General features: G+C 45.0%; 1 protein-coding gene across 3 annotated transcripts in view; it reads left to right on the top strand.

Moving 5' to 3' along the window:
• The window catches only part of Card11 (caspase recruitment domain family member 11), a 128330-nt gene that overhangs the window by 41828 nt on the left and 65938 nt on the right, over window positions 1-20564 (top strand). Inside the window, exon 1 of one of the 3 annotated variants that reach the window (XM_031338558.1) lies at window positions 6572-7223. The exons of 1 other annotated variant lie outside the window; for it this stretch is intronic. The gene's annotated coding sequence lies outside the window, so the exon portion shown is untranslated. Of the gene's footprint in view, window positions 1-6571; window positions 7224-11265; window positions 11929-20564 lie in introns of those variants that run through there. One more of the 3 variants, XM_031338557.1, reaches the window with a different exon arrangement.

The raw sequence follows: 20564 nt of genomic DNA, 5'->3' as shown, positions 1-20564 counted from the left end.
AAAAAAAAAGAATTCTTTTGCTAACACTCGACCAAAAAAAAAAACAAAAAACCAGTCAAGATTTGGCTAGAATTTTATGAGACTCCAGATCCTGGGAACATGTTGTCTTAACAAGTTGAACAATCATACAGTCCATGGGCATGGTATGTCCTTGCATTTGACTTAAGGCTCCTCAACTTTTCTTAGCATTTCCTTGTATTTTCAATATGGACATCATTTATACATTTAAATCTGAGCATCTTATGTTTTTATGTGTCAGGTTATGTTGAGTTTTGTATATTGATCTTCTGTCCTATAACCTTGCTTAGTTGGTGAATATTTGTTATTAGTTATTATTAATTGATTAACATTGATTCCAGGATTTTTCTGTAACTCCTTTTAGATATTTAGGGTAATTGTGTTGTCTGCAAATTCCACCCTCTTATTTCTCTTTCTTACCTTTTTAGATTGGCTGGGAATGCTAGTATGTTGAATGAAATGGACTAGTGTGAGCATCCAGGATGTTCTTGAATTCACTATGTATCCCAGCCTGGACTGAAACCCACAATCCTCCCGCTTCAGCCACCCAAATGCTGTGGTTCAGGGATGCATCAACTTGCCAACTTGTCCAACATAAAAAAAGTGATTAGTTTTTTCACCTCAAAATATGATAGTCGCTATTATTGGGCAACCCTAGCAACACTGAGTTATTGAGAAATTTTAATATGAGTGATGCCATATGGCTTTTCCTAGAGACACATGAGCAAATGTCTATTCGCACCAATGACAGACCAAAGAAATTATCCCACTTAGGTCTAAAGCTTATTGGTATTATTTTCAGGAGCATGGATAAGAGGTTATTTGCAGAACATGGTTAACTCAAAGGCAGCTTCAAATAAATAACCCAGCACAGCTGAAAACTCAAGAAAGCTGCCTCCCTGGAGCTCCCTGCATGCCTTACAGGTCACTCCTTTGGAGAATGTCCTGTCTACCATCAAACCATCAATTGTTACTATTAATATAACCATGGGATGTTATATGTAATATAACTTGTGAATCCTGTAAGTTTCAGGAACTTCTTGAGACTTGTGTGTTTGATTTACTTCCTGAGTCTCATGATCCTCCCTCCTCCCTTCAGGAGACAACATTTTAATTTAAAGTAAATAGTTACAAAACAAATGGACACTAAATTTTACTAAATGATTTTTTTCTCTTCCATCTACTGAGGGCAAGCATAAATCCCCAGAACCTACATAAAGTCGAATTCAGTAATATGTGCATCTGTAATCTCAGTGCTCCTAAGGCGAAATGGGAGGCAGAGACAGGAGAATCCCAGGAAGCTCGAGGGCCAGCTAGCCAGGTGGGCAAGCAACAGGAGACTGGTACCAGTTAATTAGCATATATATCCCTGTAACCATAGACTGTTGCAACCAGAGGTTATCTTCTACTTTACATACATTGCACATACATACATACACATCACACAGAAACACACACACATGAGAAGTGTTGAAAATTGAAAAATAAAAGAGACACGTTCTTCAAGGACAATCTTGATTTGTAAGTGTCAGTTAGGTTCAGGTGATCCATAATATTATTCTAATCTTCCATGACCTTGCTTTTTATCTTCCAGTCCTAACATTTAGCAAAAGAGGACTATTGTAATGAATAAATATTGGGCAAGAAAATCCACAAAATTTTGTGTAAGCAGTTTATCAGACTACTAGGAAAATAATGCCAAAATAAGTAGTTCATCAGACTACTAGGAAAATGATGCCATCAGTTAGGTATTTATTTTACAAGCACAAGGACCCAAGTTCAATCCTCAGTCCCTGTATTAAAGGAAAACATGGGTGTGATGTTTTCCCTTAGGAGATGAAGATGGCCATATCCATGGATCTCACTATCTGACAAGCCAAGACAAATCATTGAGTTCCAGACCAGTGAGAGACCCCCATGTCAGGAAATAAAGGGGACAATGCCTGAGCAACAGCACCTGAGGAATAGCACCCAAGATTGACTTCTGACATCCACATACATGAGTATACACACACACACACACACACACACACACACACACACACACACACACACACCACTCTACCCATTGTGAAGATGAGAAGAAGTAAGGGGAGAAAGGATGGGAGTTACAGAAGAGGCAGACAGGCAGACAGACAGATAGGCAGACAGGCAGTAGGCAACAGGCAACCTCATTTCTTTCAGCTTTCCTGCTGCCTGAGTTAGGTATCTCTGGCCATAACACAGATTTCAGATTCTTTCCTCTTCTTGTGAATTGATTATGTATCTGTGAAGGGCCCTTCTTACAACTGGCAATGTCTCCTTGTCTGTTTTTAATGTCTACTTTTGTGTGTACAGAGTGTTTCCCTTTATTAAAGGAGGGAGAAGTGGTATGTGTACAAACATTTTGCCTGCATGTTCGTCTGTGCACCATATTCATGAAGTACCTGTGGAGACCAGAAGAGGGCATTGGATCCCCTGGAACTGGAGTTGTGAGTCATCATATGGGTTCTGGGAACTGAACTCAGGTCCTGGGCAGGAACAACCAGCATTCTTACCTGAGCCATGTCTCCAGCCACTTTCTCTAGGTCTTTATATTGAGTGTGTGTGTGTGTGTGTGTGTGTGTGTGTGTGTGTGTGCTATCTTTTTCATCCACTCTTGTTACCTATGCATGTTTTCCTTCTGACACATCTCCTTCTTGCTCCATTTTCCCTATATTCTTTGCTTCTCTCTCTCTCTCTCTCTCTCTCTCTCTCTCTCTCTCTCTCTCTCTCTGTCTGTCTCTCTGTCTCTCTCTTTCTCTCTTTCTCTCTCTCTCTCTCTCTCTCTCTCTCTCTCTCTCTGTGTGTGTGTGTGTGTGTGTGTGTGTGTGTGTGCGCACGCGCACATGCAGGTGTACATGCATGTTGAGGCTGGAGATTTACGTCAGATGTCTTCTATTATTTTTGGAGACAAGAGTCATTCACTGGACCCAAAGCTTAGCTAGTCAGCTGGACTGGCTGGCCAGCGAACCCCAGGGATCCTCTTGCCTCCCCCCCAGCTCCCTGCAACCCCAGGCACTATGATTACAGGTACAGGTACGGCCACACCTGGTTTATTTAAGCATGGGTTCTAAAGCTCTAAACTCAGGTTCTCATGCTTGAGCAGCAAACATTTTTCACTAGGCCACCTCCTTGGATCTTTCTTGCTTCTGTGGGCATACCCGGGCCTGTTCTAATGCTCCTTCATCTGCTTCTCTCCACTGACTTGTTTCCCTGGCTCTGTGTTTTATCTCTGTGCGCTCACTGCTCTTCTGTGGCATTTAAAGAGGGTCTTTAAGTTACCCTAGACTATTTTGTAATAATGTTATATGACTTGACATACACCGTAGAATCTTACGACCACATACATTTCCTTAACCCTCTGTTGTCCTTTGTGCTACTGTCTTCTGCCTGATTTCTACCTCTATCATATGCTGCACAGTATGTTGTTATTTTGGCTTTAGGCAGTCACATTAGAAGGAAATTAAGAATGACTTTAGAATATTTCATTAACTCTATACCTTCCATATCAAATGCTCTTCATCTCTTCATACACATCAAAGCTTCATCCCCAGTCATCTCTCTTCAGTCTGAGAAGTGTTGTGCACATCAAAGCTTCATCCCATATCATGAGGAATATCCCTCAGCAGGTGTGGTGGTACATGCCTATTATCCCAGCACTTGAGAAGCTGAGGCAGGAGGATAGAAACATAGAGGTCGCCATATGTTAGTGTGATAGTTTTTATTGTCAACTTGACAAATCTAGAATCACCTTGGAGACAAACTTTAGTGAGTATGTGTGATGAATGGCATCATTGGGCTCACTGAGGTAGGAAGACCTGCCCTGAAGTGTGCAGTACCGTTCCTTGGGTCATCTCAGACTGAATAGAAAGCAGAAAGTGAGCTGAGCATCAGCATTTGTCTGTGATGGCAATGTGACCAGCTGTGGATACAATATAACCATGCATTCCGTGTTCCTGCTGCCACACCTTCCCTACCATGTTGAATATCATCAACATCATCACCAAGCTCTCCCATAATCTTTTCTTTCAGTACCATCATCAGCATCACTGTTAACAACATCATCAACATCAGTTCCAGCATCAGCATCAATATTGACATCAAATTCAGCATCACCCAGAACTTGTTAGGATGACAACTTCTGAAGCTTGCCTGGATACTCGAATCCAATTTTAATAATGTAATGTTAGACTCTAGCTTATGGGGCCTGAAAGGTGGCCTTGAACTGTGTGAGCAAAATAAATGCATCCTTCCCTAAGTTCCTTTAAGTATTTTGCCACAACATCAAAGTGGGTATTGGCTAATTTACTTCTCAGGTGAAAGACCCTTTCCCCAGGACTGTCTGCTAACCAGGGAGTCACAGAAAGTGCTTCTATAGAGTGCCTGGTTGTGTAAAAGGGCATCTCAGAGAGGGCAGCTGCTACACTGTAGCTTGGACAGAGGTTAAAATTATTTTTTTTAAGATTTACCTTTTAATGTGTATTGATGTCTTTCCTACATATATGACTGTGTACTACATGCATGCCTAGTGCCAGTGGAGGCCAGAAGAAGGTGTTGGAGCCCCTGGAATTAGAGTTACAGATGGTTTGAGCCACCACATGGGTGCTGACAATCAAACCTGGATCTTCTAGAAGAGCAGTCCACCCTCTTAACCACAGAGCCACCTGTCAGTCCCTAGAGGCTAGAATCTAATATTAAGTCATCACCATTGGATTCAGAGTACCCAGGCAAGCTTGAGAAGTTGTAAGCCTAACAAATTTTTGGTGATGCTGAAGTTGGTACTGATGTCAATATTGATGCTGATGCTGGAACTGGTAGTGATGATGTTGATGATATTGGTTATAGTGGTGCTGATGATGGTACTGAAAATAAAGCTTGTGGGAGGTCTTGGTGATGCTGCTGATGCTAAAGCTGATGGAGATGTTGGCAATGATGGTGCTGATGCTAAAGCTGATGGAGATGTTGGTGATGCTGCTGCTGATGATGATGATGACGGGGCTGATGCTAAAGTTGATGGAGATGTTGCTGATGATGCTAATGCTGATGATGGTGCTGACATTGATGGAGATGTTGGTGTTTATGCTGATGATGATGCTGATGCTACTAAAGCTGGTGGAGATGTTGGTAATGATGCTGATAAAGGTGCTGATACTAAAGTTGATGACAATGTTGGTGATGATGCTGATGCTGAGGATGGTGCTGATGCTGGAGCTCATGCTGGTGCTGAGGCCACAGCCCACTTGCTTTCATGAGATATTTGAGTCTGTGAGACTGGGTTTGCATAAGATACTGAGCCCAGAAAGTGAAGAGAAACAGGAATGGTTTTCAAAAGCTCATCTTTCTTCCAAACATTTGATGTTTTCAGCCATCTGCACCCATTGAACAATATGCCTGAGGGATGGTTGTAGAACACTTGCTTAGAGCACTTATTCTGGCTATATACCTTACACATGTCAGTACTTACCCAGGAAAATTCCTACAGAGCCCCAAGGAGTCAAAACACAGGTTCTTCTTCCCTGTTCAGTAGCCAAAACCCAAATCCAGGAAGCTTATGATTTTTTTAATCCCTCAAAAAACTCTATTACTTTCCACCATAAACATTTTCTAGAATGTAATATGTGCTCTGACTGCAGACAAACTCTACAGTGCCTTGCTGTGGATTCTCTTATCCTCCCATGGGATCAGTGTCCAGTATTCACAGTGGGTAGGTCAGTGTGCCTTCTCCCGTGTACATAGCACACAGGATCGAATGTCCAGAGAGAACTTCTGCATAGGTAAAAAACAGCTTCATGCTACCTTAGCAGGCAGGGATTTCAAACACAGTCATGCAAAAGAAGCCCCTGTGAGCGAACACACTCCTGGGGACCAGGGTTGTGTCAGCACTGACCTTGTGAACTTCCTAGCATGTCTGAGAAATTCATACTTGAGTGTTCATTTCAGCTTCTTACATAATGCATGGGACAATCTGGTTGGTTTCTTGGATGTTCCTTCTTGAAGCAAGGTCTTGCTGGGTAGTCCAGGCTATCCTAGTCCTCACACTCTTCCTGTCTCTGTCTCTCAAGCACTGGGATTACAGGCATCTTCTGCCTCATATGGCCCACTTACTCTTCATTTATCAAGATGTTAAATAATTCTTCATTTGGGAATTTTTTTAATGTATTTTTGGTTGGTTGGTTGGATTTTGGTGCCAGGAACAAAACTCATTGCCTTATACATGCTAAGCAGGAGCTCTACCACTGAGCCACACCCCAGCCCCTCACTGGGAGATTCTAGGCAGGGGCTCTACCACTGAGCCACACCCCAGCCCCTCACTGGGGGATTCTAGGCAGGTGCTCTACCACTGAGCCACACCCCAGCCCCTCACTGGGGGATTCTAGGTAAGGGCTCTACCACTGAGCCACACCCCAGGCCCTCACTGGGGGATTCTAGGCAGGAGCTCTACCACTGAGCCACACCCAGCCCCTCACTCGGGGATTCTAGGCAGGAGCTCTACCACTGAGGCACACCCCCAGCCCCTCATTAGGGGATTCTAAGCAAGTTTTTACAACTCATCCATGGCCCTAACCCCTCATAGGGTTCTAGGCAGAAGCTTTGCTGTTGAGCCACGCCCCCATCTCCTGCACTTTGGATTTAACAGAGAACTCACACAAAAGGATGATGATAATGAAATTCCAGACTGGGGCTTTGGAAATGCAGTTAAGTTCTGCTTGCAGTGGGTGTCATCTTCCCTGTTTCGTGGAAAGGCCAGAAGTAGACATAGCTGGAGGAACAGGGTAAGCTTTGAAGTGCAGAGGAGAGCCTGCAGAGCCCTGCTGACCTTTTGGGCCATGGGCAGAAGAAGCTAAAAAATCCCCATGAGAAAGATAAGCCGGGGTCCCTCCCCCAACAGCTTCATATCCTCATTAATGGTGGGGGCCCCTCCCCCATGCCCTCATATCCTCATCAATGGTGGGACATAATGGTCCCAGATGTTTGTTCCTTGGCTCCCATCTTATATCTCACAATGGAGCCAAGATTTCTAAGATCCGCTGCGGGGGGAGTAGGAGGGGTTGGGCAGGGGGGAAACGGAGGTTAAGCTTCTTGGCAGCCACACCACACTGTGCCTGGTCTCTCCCTAATGTCCTTGGACAGTACTTCTTTAGAAGGGTTGTGAAGAGAAGATGCAAGCCAGGCTGTGCCTACAGGTAGATGGGGCTGGTCAGCCAGGGACACAGAACTTTTGCTAAGGAACTGATTTGCACTAGAAGTCCCACAATACACACCCAGCATGCTGCAGAATCTGAAAAGCCAGTGGCTGATCCAGGCCAAACCCAAAGGTCTGAGAGCAAAGGGGACTCAATGAAACCCTGGAGACCAAGGGTCTGAGACAGGAGAAGAGAAAGGCACAGCCCAAGAGAGAGCCCTCCTGAATGAGGTACTGGTGTCCTATCAGGGACAATATACCTGGTGAAGGCAACTTAAGGGAGGAAGGGCTTACTGTGGCTCACAGTTCAAGGGTGCAGTCCATCACAGCGGGGAAGGCAGGGCAGCAGTGTGAGGCAGCTGGTCACTCTGCAACTGCGATCAGGAAGCAGACAGATGACTGCTGTATTCCACTCTGCTTCAGGACCTCAGTCCATGGAATGGTGCTGCAAACATCCAAGGTGGGTCCCCTTCCTCAGTTTATCTAATTGGTGCTTCTAAATGCCAGGAGACTGACTACCAAAATTAACCATCAGGTCTGACCTGTTTTTGTCTTACCCTGAATAGATCTGTGGTACCCATCAATGCTGATGACAGTGGGCATTCTGTAGGCATTCTTCACCCAGTCCATATCAAATGCTCATACCTTTTAAGACACACCCAGATATGTCTCATCCCAGCTGTCTTGACAGCCCTTAGCTCAATCAAACTGACACATAAAATTAACCACCACATAGAATATGTGGCTACTGTGTATGGAAACACCCAGAGATTCAAGGTGGAAGCACTGTGAGGAACTGAGTGAGCAGCCGTTCCTCATCCTGGCCACAAACTCCCCCTCTTCTCTCTGCAGCTAACTGCAGAATGTGGCTATGGGAAAGACCCAGCCAGGGACAGGTGGACAGAGGAGGGGAAGAGTTAACAGGATGCTGGGCTCTGCTTTATGTGACTCTTTGCGGCTCCACTCTGGCTTCCATGGCGACTTCATTAGCAGCAAGCTGCTAATTAAATTTCATATTTATGATCAGAAAATAAAATCATTGGGCCTTTCTGAAATAGGATTTTATGAGTTTGGGCTCAGGCAGCTGAGTCAGCAGGGGAGGGCCTGGGCTGTTTAGAATCACAGTTTCAAAGCGAAAATAAATAACGCAAACAGGGCCAGGATGTATCGGAGTCCCTGGAATTGGTTTATCGTGGGCTTAAACAAGACAGACCTCCACCCATTCTGAAAACAGAGCTTGTGCCTGGATGCTTAAGTTTTGTGATGCTTAAGGATTGAGGTTTGAATCAGCAGTCCCTAGTTGAAATAAGGAGGCTGTGCTTCTGGGTTCCCAAGCATCTCTTGTGTGTAGCTGGCTCTTTCCTGCTATATCAGAAGCATCTTTGCTGTCAAGCTCAGACTCGTACCCTATGGTATGAGCGTGCAATTGTGCTCCAACACTACCTCCTTCTGTGTGGGACTCAGTGGCTGACATTTTCCACATATCCCTCTCCTGTGACCTCAGAGTTTTTCTACTCTGCTGCTACCAATGAGAGAGGTTAAAATGACAGGAGCTGATTCTCTCACAGCATGTTATTAGAGGTCCAAAATCCAAGTGTCAGTGGCCTTGGGGGACAAACCTTGCTGCCTCTTCCAGCTCTGTCGGTTCTTTGTTACGGGGTCTCCTTATGTTTTGCAGGCTGGCCTCAAACTCATGATCCCCCTGCCTCAGCCTCCCAAGTACTGGCTAAGTGGCTCGCTCTCCTTCTAGCTTGTTATTTTTTGGTGTATGTGTGTGATGTATGTGTACTTATGTGTCTATGTGGTAAAGTATGTATGTGTACGTATGCATGCATATATGCATGTACAGAAGCCAGAAGATGCCAGGTGTCCTACTCTATCACTGTCCACCTTACTCTGATGAACAGGATCATGTCACTGAACCTAAAGCTGAGCTGGTAGCCAGTAAGCCCCAACAATCTTCCCGTTTCCACTCCTCACATTCCTGGGGTCACAAGCACAAACAGCCATGCCTGGTTTTGTGTGGGTTTTGGAGATCCAGACTGAGGTCCTAAAATGCTCTTCTGCACTGTGTCATATCCCCAGCTCTCACTTCCAGCTTGTGGTGGCTCCTGATCCAGTCTCTGCCCCTGTCTTCATTTCCCTCTTCTGGATCTGTATTATTTCCTCTTCTAACAAAAAAACCAGTCACTGGATGTAGGTCCAGTGTGGCCTTGTCATAATGACGTATGCAAAGCACCCATTGCCAAACAAAGTCATATTCTATGTGGACATGAATTTAGGAGAGACACCATTCAAGTCTGTATTTGTTACTTTTCACTCTCACCAAAATCCTTGAAAAGGAGAAACATAGTAGGGAAGGTTTATTTAGGCTTACAGTTTGATGGGATACAGTGCATCACAGAGAAGAAGACACAGTAGCAGGGATGAAGAGGCTGATCTTTGCAGACAGTCAAGAGTGAACAGGAAATGGGGTGAGGCTTTAAAACCTCAAAGCCCATCCACAGTGGCTCACTTTCTCCAGCAAAGCTCTTCTTCTTCAAGGCTCCACAATAGCGCCACCACCTGTCAATAAAGTACAAAAACTTGCAAGCCTGTGGGGGACATTTCACATTCAATTCACAGACCCCAAAGTCTCCACAGTCCGTGAGAAGGGAAAGGTTGAGAGCAAGTGGGAAGTGAGGCCCTACAAGATCAAGAGCCCTGTGTTACCACCCACTCAGGGACAGCCTGAGTTTCCAGAGCCTGACATTCCAAGTAACAAGGATGCTCTGAGGCTAGACAACATCCATCCTGTGATTGACATGCCCACTACAAGGTATGTTTCCACAAGAAATGACAACACCTGTTTGCTTGAAGACTCATGTAAGAGTTTTACAGTCAAATAGTCACCCCAAGTGACAGGCGAACCAACAAATAATCGTGGTGCACGCCTCAGCAAGCCACTGCTGGGTAACAGAGAGGAACAATCTTCTGATGCATAGTGGGCCCAGGGAGTGCTAGGACATGGTAGGGAGAATTTTGGGTGATCTTAGGTGCTTTGGACTTTGTGTTCACTAATAGCAAAGTCAAGAGAAGAGATCAGAGTACTATGTGTACTGATGATAGATAGATAGATAGATAGATAGATAGATAGATAGATAGATAGATGTCTTGTTCTAAAATGTTCCAGGCTCCATCCTCCTAGATGAAGTTGTTGGTCTCCTGGGTAAGGATCTAGCATGGCAACAAGAGCCAGTGTACACGGTGTTGCCATCAAGGATGCTGGGGAAGAGGGGCTCCTGTCCTGCTCCTTGCACCCCTTCTGCCATCCATGGCTCCTGCATCCCAGGTCTCTGTGCTCTTGTCTGCAGCCTCTTCCTTACCCAGGAGCTCAAATCACCCACAGACTCCACTTAGCCAGTCATTTAAACAGCTGGTGTTTGGGGTTTTTTTATTGTGTTTTTCTTCCTCTTTTATTATTTCTTTACCATGTGTGTTAAGTGTATATAGTATATATGTGTGTGCATGTTTGTTTATACATGCACACTGATGTGTAAGCAAGTGTGTATGTGTGTGTGGATATAGAGAGCCGAGGTTAATGTCAAGTATCTCCCCAGATCATTTCTACTTTGTGTTCTTTTTTCTTTTGGTGTTTACTTATTAGTTGTGTGTGTGTGTGTGTGTGTGTGTGTGTGTGTGTGTGTGATATGCAATGCAATGTGTGTGTATTCTATGTGTCTGTGATGAGTGTGTATAATATGTCTGATGTGTGTGTATGATATGTATATGATATTTAATGAGATGTGTATATCTGTGATGTATATGTATGATGTGTGTCTGTATGTCTGTGATATGTGTATATGATGAATTTGTCTGTGTGTCTGTGATGTGTGTATGATGTGTGTGTGTCTATGATGTGTGCATATGATGTTTATGTCTGTGTGTCTGTGATTGTATGTGTATGACGTATCTGTAATGTGTATGTATGATGTATGTGTCCATGGGTCTGTGATGTGTGTATGATATATAGTGGGATGTATGTGTATGTCTGTGTGTGATGTGTATGATGTGAGTCTGTATATATATCTATTACATAATGTATGTGTGGACACACAAGTCACAGTCCTCCTGTCAGAGGTCAGACAGTCAGTGTTCTCTCCCTCCATCTTTGTGTTGGTGCTGGTGATCAAACTCAGGTCCTCAGGCTTGTGTGCCCAGCATCTTTACTTGCTGAGCCATCTCCCCAGCCCTGTGCTGAACGTGGAAGTCACTCATTAGCTAGGCTGTCTAGCCACTGAAAAATGAGGTTGTGCCTTGCCCCCAGCCCCAACACTAGGATTATAAGCACTTGCCAAATGTCTAGTTTTTTCTTCTTATACTATAGCCCAGGCTAGCCTCAAGCTTGCCATCCTCATGCCTCTTAGCTTCTTAGCAGCTAGGATGATGGCATGTACCACCACATCCGTCTTCAGGTCCTGCTCAAAATAAAACAAAAGGAGAAGTGTGCAGCCCACCACCACCACCGCCTCCCACTGCACCTGCTAAAAATAGTTGTAGCCTCCTCAGAGTGCAGAACCCATGTGGGCTTCCGGGGGAGGCTGTGGCAGCCTACCAGTGTCAGCACTTTCCGGGTGCCTTGCTCCCCGCAGCGGAGGACAGGGAATTTGAGAGACTCCTGGACAGATGTCCCTGCTAGGCCCAGGATACAGCTGGTGTACAAACCCGTGAGTATATCCCCCACCACCCCTCTGTGGCCCGCATAAACAGAGCCACTGAAGCTGCCTGTGTCCGGGGTCTATTAGCATTTATCTCCACACCTGGTCCTTTTGCTCTTGTCTGTGTGGGTGTGCTTGGGGCCTTCAAATATGTCCCTTCACATTTTTTACCCACAGTGTTTGGGATGAAGCCTAGGGCCTTGTACGTGCCAGGCAAGCTGTCTACCATTGAGCTACACACATCCCCCAGCCCTGAGGTTTTTGTGATAGGGACTCTCTATGTGACCCAAGATGACCAGAGATCCTCCTGCCTCTTTCTGCCCCAGTATTGGGATGACAGGCATGTACTGTCATGTGTGACCCCTTACTTTGTCTAAACTGGATGTGTATTCTCAACTGCAAGGTACCCTGCATCACACTGGGCTGGGCTGGGCCTGTGCAGAGCCCAGAACTGGCCATGGAATGCTCTCCACAAACCCTGAGGTCCCATGAGAACAATATGTTCCTGCTTCTCCTGCTGTCACAAGTGGGTGCCCTGTTTCTTCTAACTTTCACAGTTGAGGAACAGGGTCGGTGCCTGAAGTGTGTTTTCTGGAAATGTTCAAAGCCCTCTCTGGGGAGAGGTAGATGAAGTGTGTTATGTCTGCTTCCAGAAACACCAATCAGAAATGTGCTGCCCCAGCCTGTGACCCCACGGAGAAGTGATCCTCTCTGCTAGGGAAGGGTTCTTTCCCACCACCCCCAGTGCTGTCAGCTGGTTCCCATGGGGTTGCTTACACTCGCACATGTGAGGAGAGGAGTGGGGTGCTGTCCAGCAAGATGCCCCAGGCTACCCTGGAACATCTTCGCTTGAGAGTCATATCAGGCATGTACAGGTTAGCCACTTCCCCTAGAAGCTCTGAACAAGGTTGGGGACCCCAAAGACAGTCTCCCCTTAGGAACCACTGGAGTCCACCAGAACATTTGGCTCCAGGCTGGAGGTTTGTGGGATGTCTAGGGAAATGCACCCTGAAAAGGTTGTGGAAGGAGCAGAGGAGGTGACTGAGAAGGCAAGCATTTCTCTTTTAAGGATGAGGACCCAACCTCAATCTCAAAACTCACTTTAAAAAGTGAAGTCAGACAAGATGAGAGGCTGAGGCAGGAAGATCCTTGGGACTTAATGACCAGCTAGCATGCTTCCTTGGTGAAGTCCAGGCCAGTAAGAGACTGTCTCAAAGGAAGACACCTGAGGTATGACACTGACACCTGAGGTTGTCCTTTAAGTTTCACACACATATACAAACATATAAGCACGCATACAAACACACAAACACACACATACATACACATAAACACACAAATACACACATATACACAAACCACATAAATATACACAAACACACACAAATATACACAAGCATATATACACTCAAACACATACATACACACAAATACATATAAACACACATAAATATATACATATACACACATACACACATAACCTGTAAACCTTCACACACAGGTGCACCCACATATGCTGCCAGATTTATGCAAAAAAGAAAGAGTGAGAGAGACTTTAGGAGCCCCAAGAGCTCTTTGTTCATCAGAGACAAGAGACCACACACAGCTGGCTCTTATGGGATTAAATTAACTTCAGTGGGTTGAAAATTAACCAGAGCTGTTGTAATGGATCACACCTTAAGTATAGTCCCAGAACTTGGGAGGCTGAAACAGGAAGATCGCAAGTTAGAGACCAGTCTGAATGACTTGTGAGTTCCAGGCCAGCCTAGATAGAGAGGAAGAGCCTCTCTCGAAAAGAACAGGGAAAAGTTGGAGGCTGGGGAGTAGCTCAGGGAGTTACAGTAAAGCAACAGGGTCAGAGTTCAGGTCTAGGACCCATGTAAAGGCTAGCAGGTATGTATGTCAACCTGCTTATAATTCCAGCCTCAAAAGGTGGACACAGGGAATCCTTGGAACAAGCTGACTATTGAGACTAGCCGTGTGGATGAGCTCTGGGTTTGATTGAGACACCCTGCCTCAATGAATGAGGTGGAAGAGAAATTGAAAGTGATTCTCCAACTTCAGCCTCAGACCTCCACACACATGTGCACATGAAAAAAAAAGAGAGAGAGCAAAAGAGAAGAAGAGAGAAAGAGAGAGAAAGGTCAAAAGAAAGAGAGAGAGAGAAAAAAGAAAGAGAAAGAAAAAAAGAACAAAAGAGAGAAGGAAAGAAAAGAAAAAAGAAGGAAAGAAAGGAAGGAAGGAAGGAAGGAAGGAAGGAAGGAAGGAAGGAAGAAAAAAGAAAAGAAAAAGAAAAGGAAAGAAAAGAAAGGAAGAAAGACAGACAAACAGAAAGACAAAAAAATCCAGCAGGGCTTAGAGGCATCTTTGAAATTAGCACACAGTACATCTGTGCCATGTGAAGTCACACTGTGGTGCAGAGGGTTTAGGGTCACCTCAGTTGTCATACCTCCAGGTAGAACCCACCCTGAAGCTCACTGAAAACCACCAGGTCTGGCTCACTGGGTAGACACGCTGAGGCTCCAGACAGAGGTGAAAAGACTTAGAGAGAGGAAGAATGCTTCCTCAGACCTGAGCAGTTTTCAGAGTGTACTTCTTACAGGTTTCTTGGTTCATTATTTGGGGTCGCATCATCGGCACACACGTGAAAGGCTACTAGCTGGCATCTGACTTCCTGTCATCCAGTGGCATATCAAGAAGTCAGAAGTGGTCCCTAGGCTGGAGTCCCAAGGTCACTCACCTTCATTCAGAGTCTATGTACTGTGTTTTTAGTAAAGTATAGGAAACACTAAACATGAAAAAGATATGGTCTTCTTCTTACTGATATCCACTCCAGCCCCTCTCTCTCTCATCACTATGTAGCTCTGATTGGCCTGGAACTCACAATGTAAACTAGGCTAGCCTTGAACTCACAGAGACCCACCTGCCTCTGCCTCTCCAATACTGGGATGAAAGGCATGTGCCACCATGCCCAGTGATCTAATATTTCAATAAAGAAAATAAAAGAGGATCTAAAAGTTTTGCCAACAATGACATTTAAAGACACTTTTATAGTATACGTAGGTCATTAAAGGGAAGATGAGGGTGTCTCTGCCTTGAGAAAGAGAGAAAATGGGAGCATCAGTAAGATGCTCACTGCCGACACCTCTCACTGTACTCGGATGGGTGGAAAGTGTGAATCAAAGTTTTGTTTTGTTTTGTTTTGTTTTGAAGTTTCAAGATCACCAGTGGCTTCAAAGCAGGTGAGCAGGTCTCCGGGAAATTACTCAAATTCTGTTCAAGTGTCTTGTGGTCTCAGGAGCTCTCCGCAGCTCTCTGCAGGAGGGACGTATGTAATCTCAATTAGCTATGGCCTTCCTTGGCTGGCTAGCCCTGTCACCCACCCCACCCCTAACACCCCACCCCTACCACCCCACTGGCTCCCTTCTCTGTGTTTCCTTTCTTCGTTTCTCTTTCCCTTTCCCACCCCTGCACCTGTTTGTGCTAAATAAAACTGAGTTCTTGTTCCCCTTTCTCTCAAAAGCCCTAGTTGCTGTCTGGCCCACTCCCCTATGCAACATCCCCCTTTACATACATGCACACGTGCAAGCACACACACACATACACACACACCACGCACACACACACACACGCGCGCATATGCATACACACAACATACACTCACACACATGCAAACACATGCACACATGCACTCATACACGCACACATACACACAACACACACTCATGCCCATATGTACACACTCATGCACACACACATACACACTCACACACATACACACACACACACCATGTTTTTTTCTCCATGTTTTTTTCTCACATCTGACTTAATTTTGTCCCTGTCCCCAGCATCCCACTAAAGCCCCTCCCACAATTCCAGTTTCTCCATCTTCACTTCCTCCAGGGTCCCTCGGGTTTGAAAAGCCATAGTCCATTCTCCATTAACAAGCTATGGGGCACAAATTCTCCCAGGCACAAATCCCAGCATTCAGTTCCCTTACCCACAGCTTCCTCTCTTTCATTCTCTGTGTTTTGAACAAACAAACAAACAAACAAACAAAGATTCTTGTGTCTAGGTTGTCTTGGGGATGGAGTCTACTTGAATTTGTACCTGGTCCCTGTTCCCAAAAGCTCTGAAAATTGTAGCTGCCTTTATTTTCATTTACAGAGGTGACATTTATAGAGCCTAAAACCCACCATCTCCTTTTTTCCATTTTTTGCCCTTCTGTGAGTGCATTTATCAGTGAACGAAAGAAGGTGGGTATCAGATACCCTGGAACTTAAGTTACAATTGGTTGTGAGCTGCTCAGTATGGGTGTTGGGTCTTCTGCAAATGCAGGATCCATCTACTCATAACCCCCAAGCCACCTCTTCAGCATCTCACCTTGGTGTGTGTGTGTGTGTGTGTGTGTGTGTGTGTGTGTGTGTGTGTGTTTCTTTAGGAGAGCCTTTCACTGTCCTGAATCAGGCTAGGCTCAACACATACACAAACACATCTATGGGCCATCTAACCCAACATTCACCATTGTTGTTAATCTTGAACATTTTTGTAGCATTTGATACATTGACAAAATGTTGCAGTCATCATTTCTACCTAGTTACAAAATATCCTGAGTTTGTTGGGGGTGAGATGTGCTTCTATGTTTGTGAATACATGTGTATATGTGTGTGCGTGTGCATACATACGGAGGTCATAAGTCCACCTTAGGTGTCTTCCTCAATTGCTCTATACCATATTGTTTATTTATTCATTCATTTATTTATGAGAGAGAGAGCACATGACGCTGTGTATATGGAAGTCAGAGGACAATTTGCTGGAGTGTGCTTGCTCCTGCTACTTTGTGGATCCTAGGGATCAAGTTTGAGTTGTCAGACTTGATGGTAGATGCTTTTTGCCCTCTACAGCATCTCGCTAGCCCTTACCTTATTTTCTGAGACAGGGTCTCTCACTACACCTGAAGCTCACTGATTAAACTAGACTGGCTGCCCACCTTCCTAGGGCTGCGATTACAAGATTACGCTGCTGGTCCTGGCTTTTTACATGGGTTCTGAACTCAGATCCTCACACTTGCAATGCAAGTACTTCATTCACCGAATCGTCTCCCCAGAACAAGTTCCAAAATATTTTCATTCAACAAAAAGAGGCCTGGTACCCACTAGCAGTCACCCTCTTCCATGCCCCTTCTCAACCCCTAACAACTGTAGACATCCCCAATATTTGAGGGGAACATTGGGTTCCACCATTTATTAATGTTCATGGACCTGTTGTAAAATAGCACAGGATATGCAGAAAACCTCTGCACATCCCCTGTGTACTTTATACATCCCTAGGATGCTCATCATCATCAATTCAATGTCACGGCTGTGTAAATAGTTGCTCTACTGTATTGTTTAGGGGATGCAGGCAAGGAGAGCAGCCTGAGCCTTAGTTAGAAATAAAACGCCTTTGTTTTATTTCCTTTGGTCACAATAAAATACTTTGACAAAAGCAAGTTGGAGGACAAAGAGTTTATTTGGCTCACAATTCCAGATTATAGTCCGTCCCTGTGGGGAAGCCAAGGCAGTAGGAACTTGAGGTAGCTTGTCATGTTCACAGTCAATAGCAGGGAGAAATGAATGCATGATCATTTGCTTGTGCTCAGTTCTTTTTCTCCACTCTGGTACCATCTGGATTCCCTGTATAGGGAATGGGCCACCCATGGTGGGCAGGTCTTTCAAACTCAATTAACAAAGTCAAGGCAATCTCTTGAGCAACCTTCACTCTACCTAGTTAGAAAATATCTTCTTGAGTGTGTTGGGATGTGTGTAAATACATATATATATATATATATATATGTGTGTGTGTGTGTGTGTGTGTGTGTGTGTGCATGTGCACACATGTAGAAGTCAAAAGTCCACTTCAGGAGTCTTCTTCAATTTCTCTTTACTTTTTTAAATATTTATTTATGTATTTGCAATTTGGGGGTGTGGGTGTTACAATGTATAACATTGAAGGTCAAAGGGTAGCTTCCTGGAGTCTGTTCTACCATGTGGGTCCTGGGGACAGACTCCAGACCAGCCCAGTCTAAACAATTCTTCATTGAGGCTCCTTTCCCAGGTAATTCTAGATTGTGGTGTTGACAGCTGAAACCAACCAGCACAGTAGGTAAAGTGATTGCTGTGTAAACAAGAGTGTCTGAGTTCAGATCCCCTGCTCTCACCTAAAAAGCCAGTTATAGTGGTGCATGCCTGCAACTCCAGGTCACAGAGGGCACAGGCAGGGGGATCCTGGGGCTCACTGGCCATCTAGCCTAGCAGAATCACTGAGTTCCGTGTTTAGTGAAAGGGCTTATCTCAAAAGAAAGTAAGAAAGAAAGAAAGAAAGAAAGAAAGAAAGAAAGAAAGAAAGAAGGAAGGAAGGAAGGAAGGAAGGAAGGAAGGAAGGAAGGAAGGAAGGAAAGGAAGGAAGGAAGGAGGATGGAGAGTGGTTCAGCAGTTAAGAGCACTGACTGCTCTTTCAGAGGTCCTGAGTTAATTCCCAGCAACCACATGGTGGCTCACAACCATTTATAATGGGATCCGATGCCCTCTTCTGGTGTGTCCAAAGACATCAATGGTGTACTCACATACATAAAATAAATAAATTAATCTTTTAAAGAAGAAAACAAGAAAGAAAGAGAGAGAGAGAGAGAGAGAGAGAGAGAGAAAGATACCCATCTTCAATGTGTGGCCGCCACACATACAAGTGAGAGCACACACAAATATATATATACATTGTATATACATACTATATATATATATATATATATATATATATATACTATGCTATATATATTATATATACATATGTGTGTATATGTATATATATAACACACACACACACACACACATATGTATTATAAACCTTGGGTATTGCATTTCAAATGCTTTTGTTTGGCTCTAGAATCCAGGGAAAAGTTATATCTGTATTGAATATTTCCAGTCCTGACTTTGGGTAACTCTTGGCTATGAAGAGCAGACCACCCCCAACCTGTTTCCTGCCTCTCTGGATTTGCCCATTGTTTGTCAGTGGGTTGTGTCTCTCCTCATAAAGCCCCCAAGGCTCATCCATCTGGCAGCATGTGTCAAGCAACATTCCTTTTTACAGCTGAGTAATATTTTACACCGGCACAAGCGCTCTGTGTTTCAGATGTGAGTGTCTTTGTAGGTCCAGGGGACCTACACAGAGATGGATGACAGGGGGTGGGAGGGGAGAGCAATGCCTCATGCCAGATGTGTTGGAAGAACCAGAGGAGCACTGACACCCCCTGCCCATGCTCTCCATTCACCCCATTGTCTGCTTTATGCAGGCTGAACCCAAGCTGGCCCTTCCAGGAAGTCAGTTAGAGAAGCCGGCAGCTACTGCCAGCCTTCCCGAGCTGCCATTTGGCTCCACTCCGGAACACATTACAGCAATTAATTACATCCAACCCTTGATTATCTCAAGTAATAGGGGACAGAATAACAGAGCTAATTGAAGTTCGGGGGTGTGGGGATGGAGGGGGCCCGTTCCATGGGAGAGCTATTTACTTTGTGGTTAATTACTAGTAAAGAAACCCTTTCTGGTCCCCCCTACTCTTACATACACACCATCTCTCTCTCCCATGCTGAAGCCTAACATTTAATTGGATTTGAAGCCTATTTTTGTTCTCAACATACTGGCTGCTCAAGTAACGTATTTAACTAGCAGGTCACCCTGGTGGTGCCGTGGCAGAGCTTTGGGGATGGAAGAGTGGGCCAGTATCTGGAGCTAGCCATTCCTCCGTGGAAATGCTCCTTGTTATGATCATGGTGGGATAAGAGATCCACATGAAGGCACTGGGCCGGATTCTTCTATAAAAGCTGCTTCCAGGAATACAGGAGAAAGATAAAGGGGGCAGATGGGCAGTCTGAAGCCTTCTCACATGCACTGCCAGTCCAGACATTGAGAAGTGGCTGGCGGTTGTTGCTCTCAGCAGCTCTGTCTCCCTGCAGACATGTGAACACTTTGCTACTCTTCTCTCCTGCTCCTGACCAGTGAAAAACTAAAACCCTCCGCCATGTTCTGCTGTCCCCCCAACACTGGCATCCTGCTTGTCCATTTTCCTCCCAGGAAGTCCAGCCAAGTCTAACCCCATCCCAGATCAGATCACAGACACCCAAGCATAAAAGAGCAGAAAGGTAGCCGGTGCCTTTTCAGCCCCTGGCACTACCCAGGATACCACGGCCACAGCCTCTCCTAGCCGCAGCCCACTCCTCCCTGGTGTCTGTGGCTGGTTTATTAGTGTCTCATTCCATTCTCCATCTCTGAAATGGACTGAGGGCCAGCTGTGCTCAGATGGCACAGCTCAAGAGCATCTCTACCAAGGTCTCCAGGAATATCTTTCCTGAAACTCACCCAGTAACAGTGTGGGAGCAGTAGCCAGTTCCTTGCAATCTGGTAAATGCTGCCTGGTGTCTGGTTATCAGTTCTCTTAGAATTAGAATCCTACACCAGGCTTGGAATATAACTCAGCAGTAAATGTCTGAGTACAGTCCCCCAGTGAAGGGTACAGTGCTGCTAGGAAGTGCAAGTTTGCTTTAGATGCTATCCCAGCATGGAAGGAAGGAAGGAAGGAAGGAAGGAAGGAAGGAAGGAAGGAAGGAAGG

This window comes from Mastomys coucha, unplaced genomic scaffold (genome assembly GCF_008632895.1).
Source record: "Mastomys coucha isolate ucsf_1 unplaced genomic scaffold, UCSF_Mcou_1 pScaffold22, whole genome shotgun sequence".
NCBI classification, from domain to species: Eukaryota; Metazoa; Chordata; class Mammalia; order Rodentia; family Muridae; genus Mastomys; species Mastomys coucha.
Note: the sequence above shows the minus strand (reverse complement) of the source record. Positions and strands in the feature narration are given on the sequence as shown.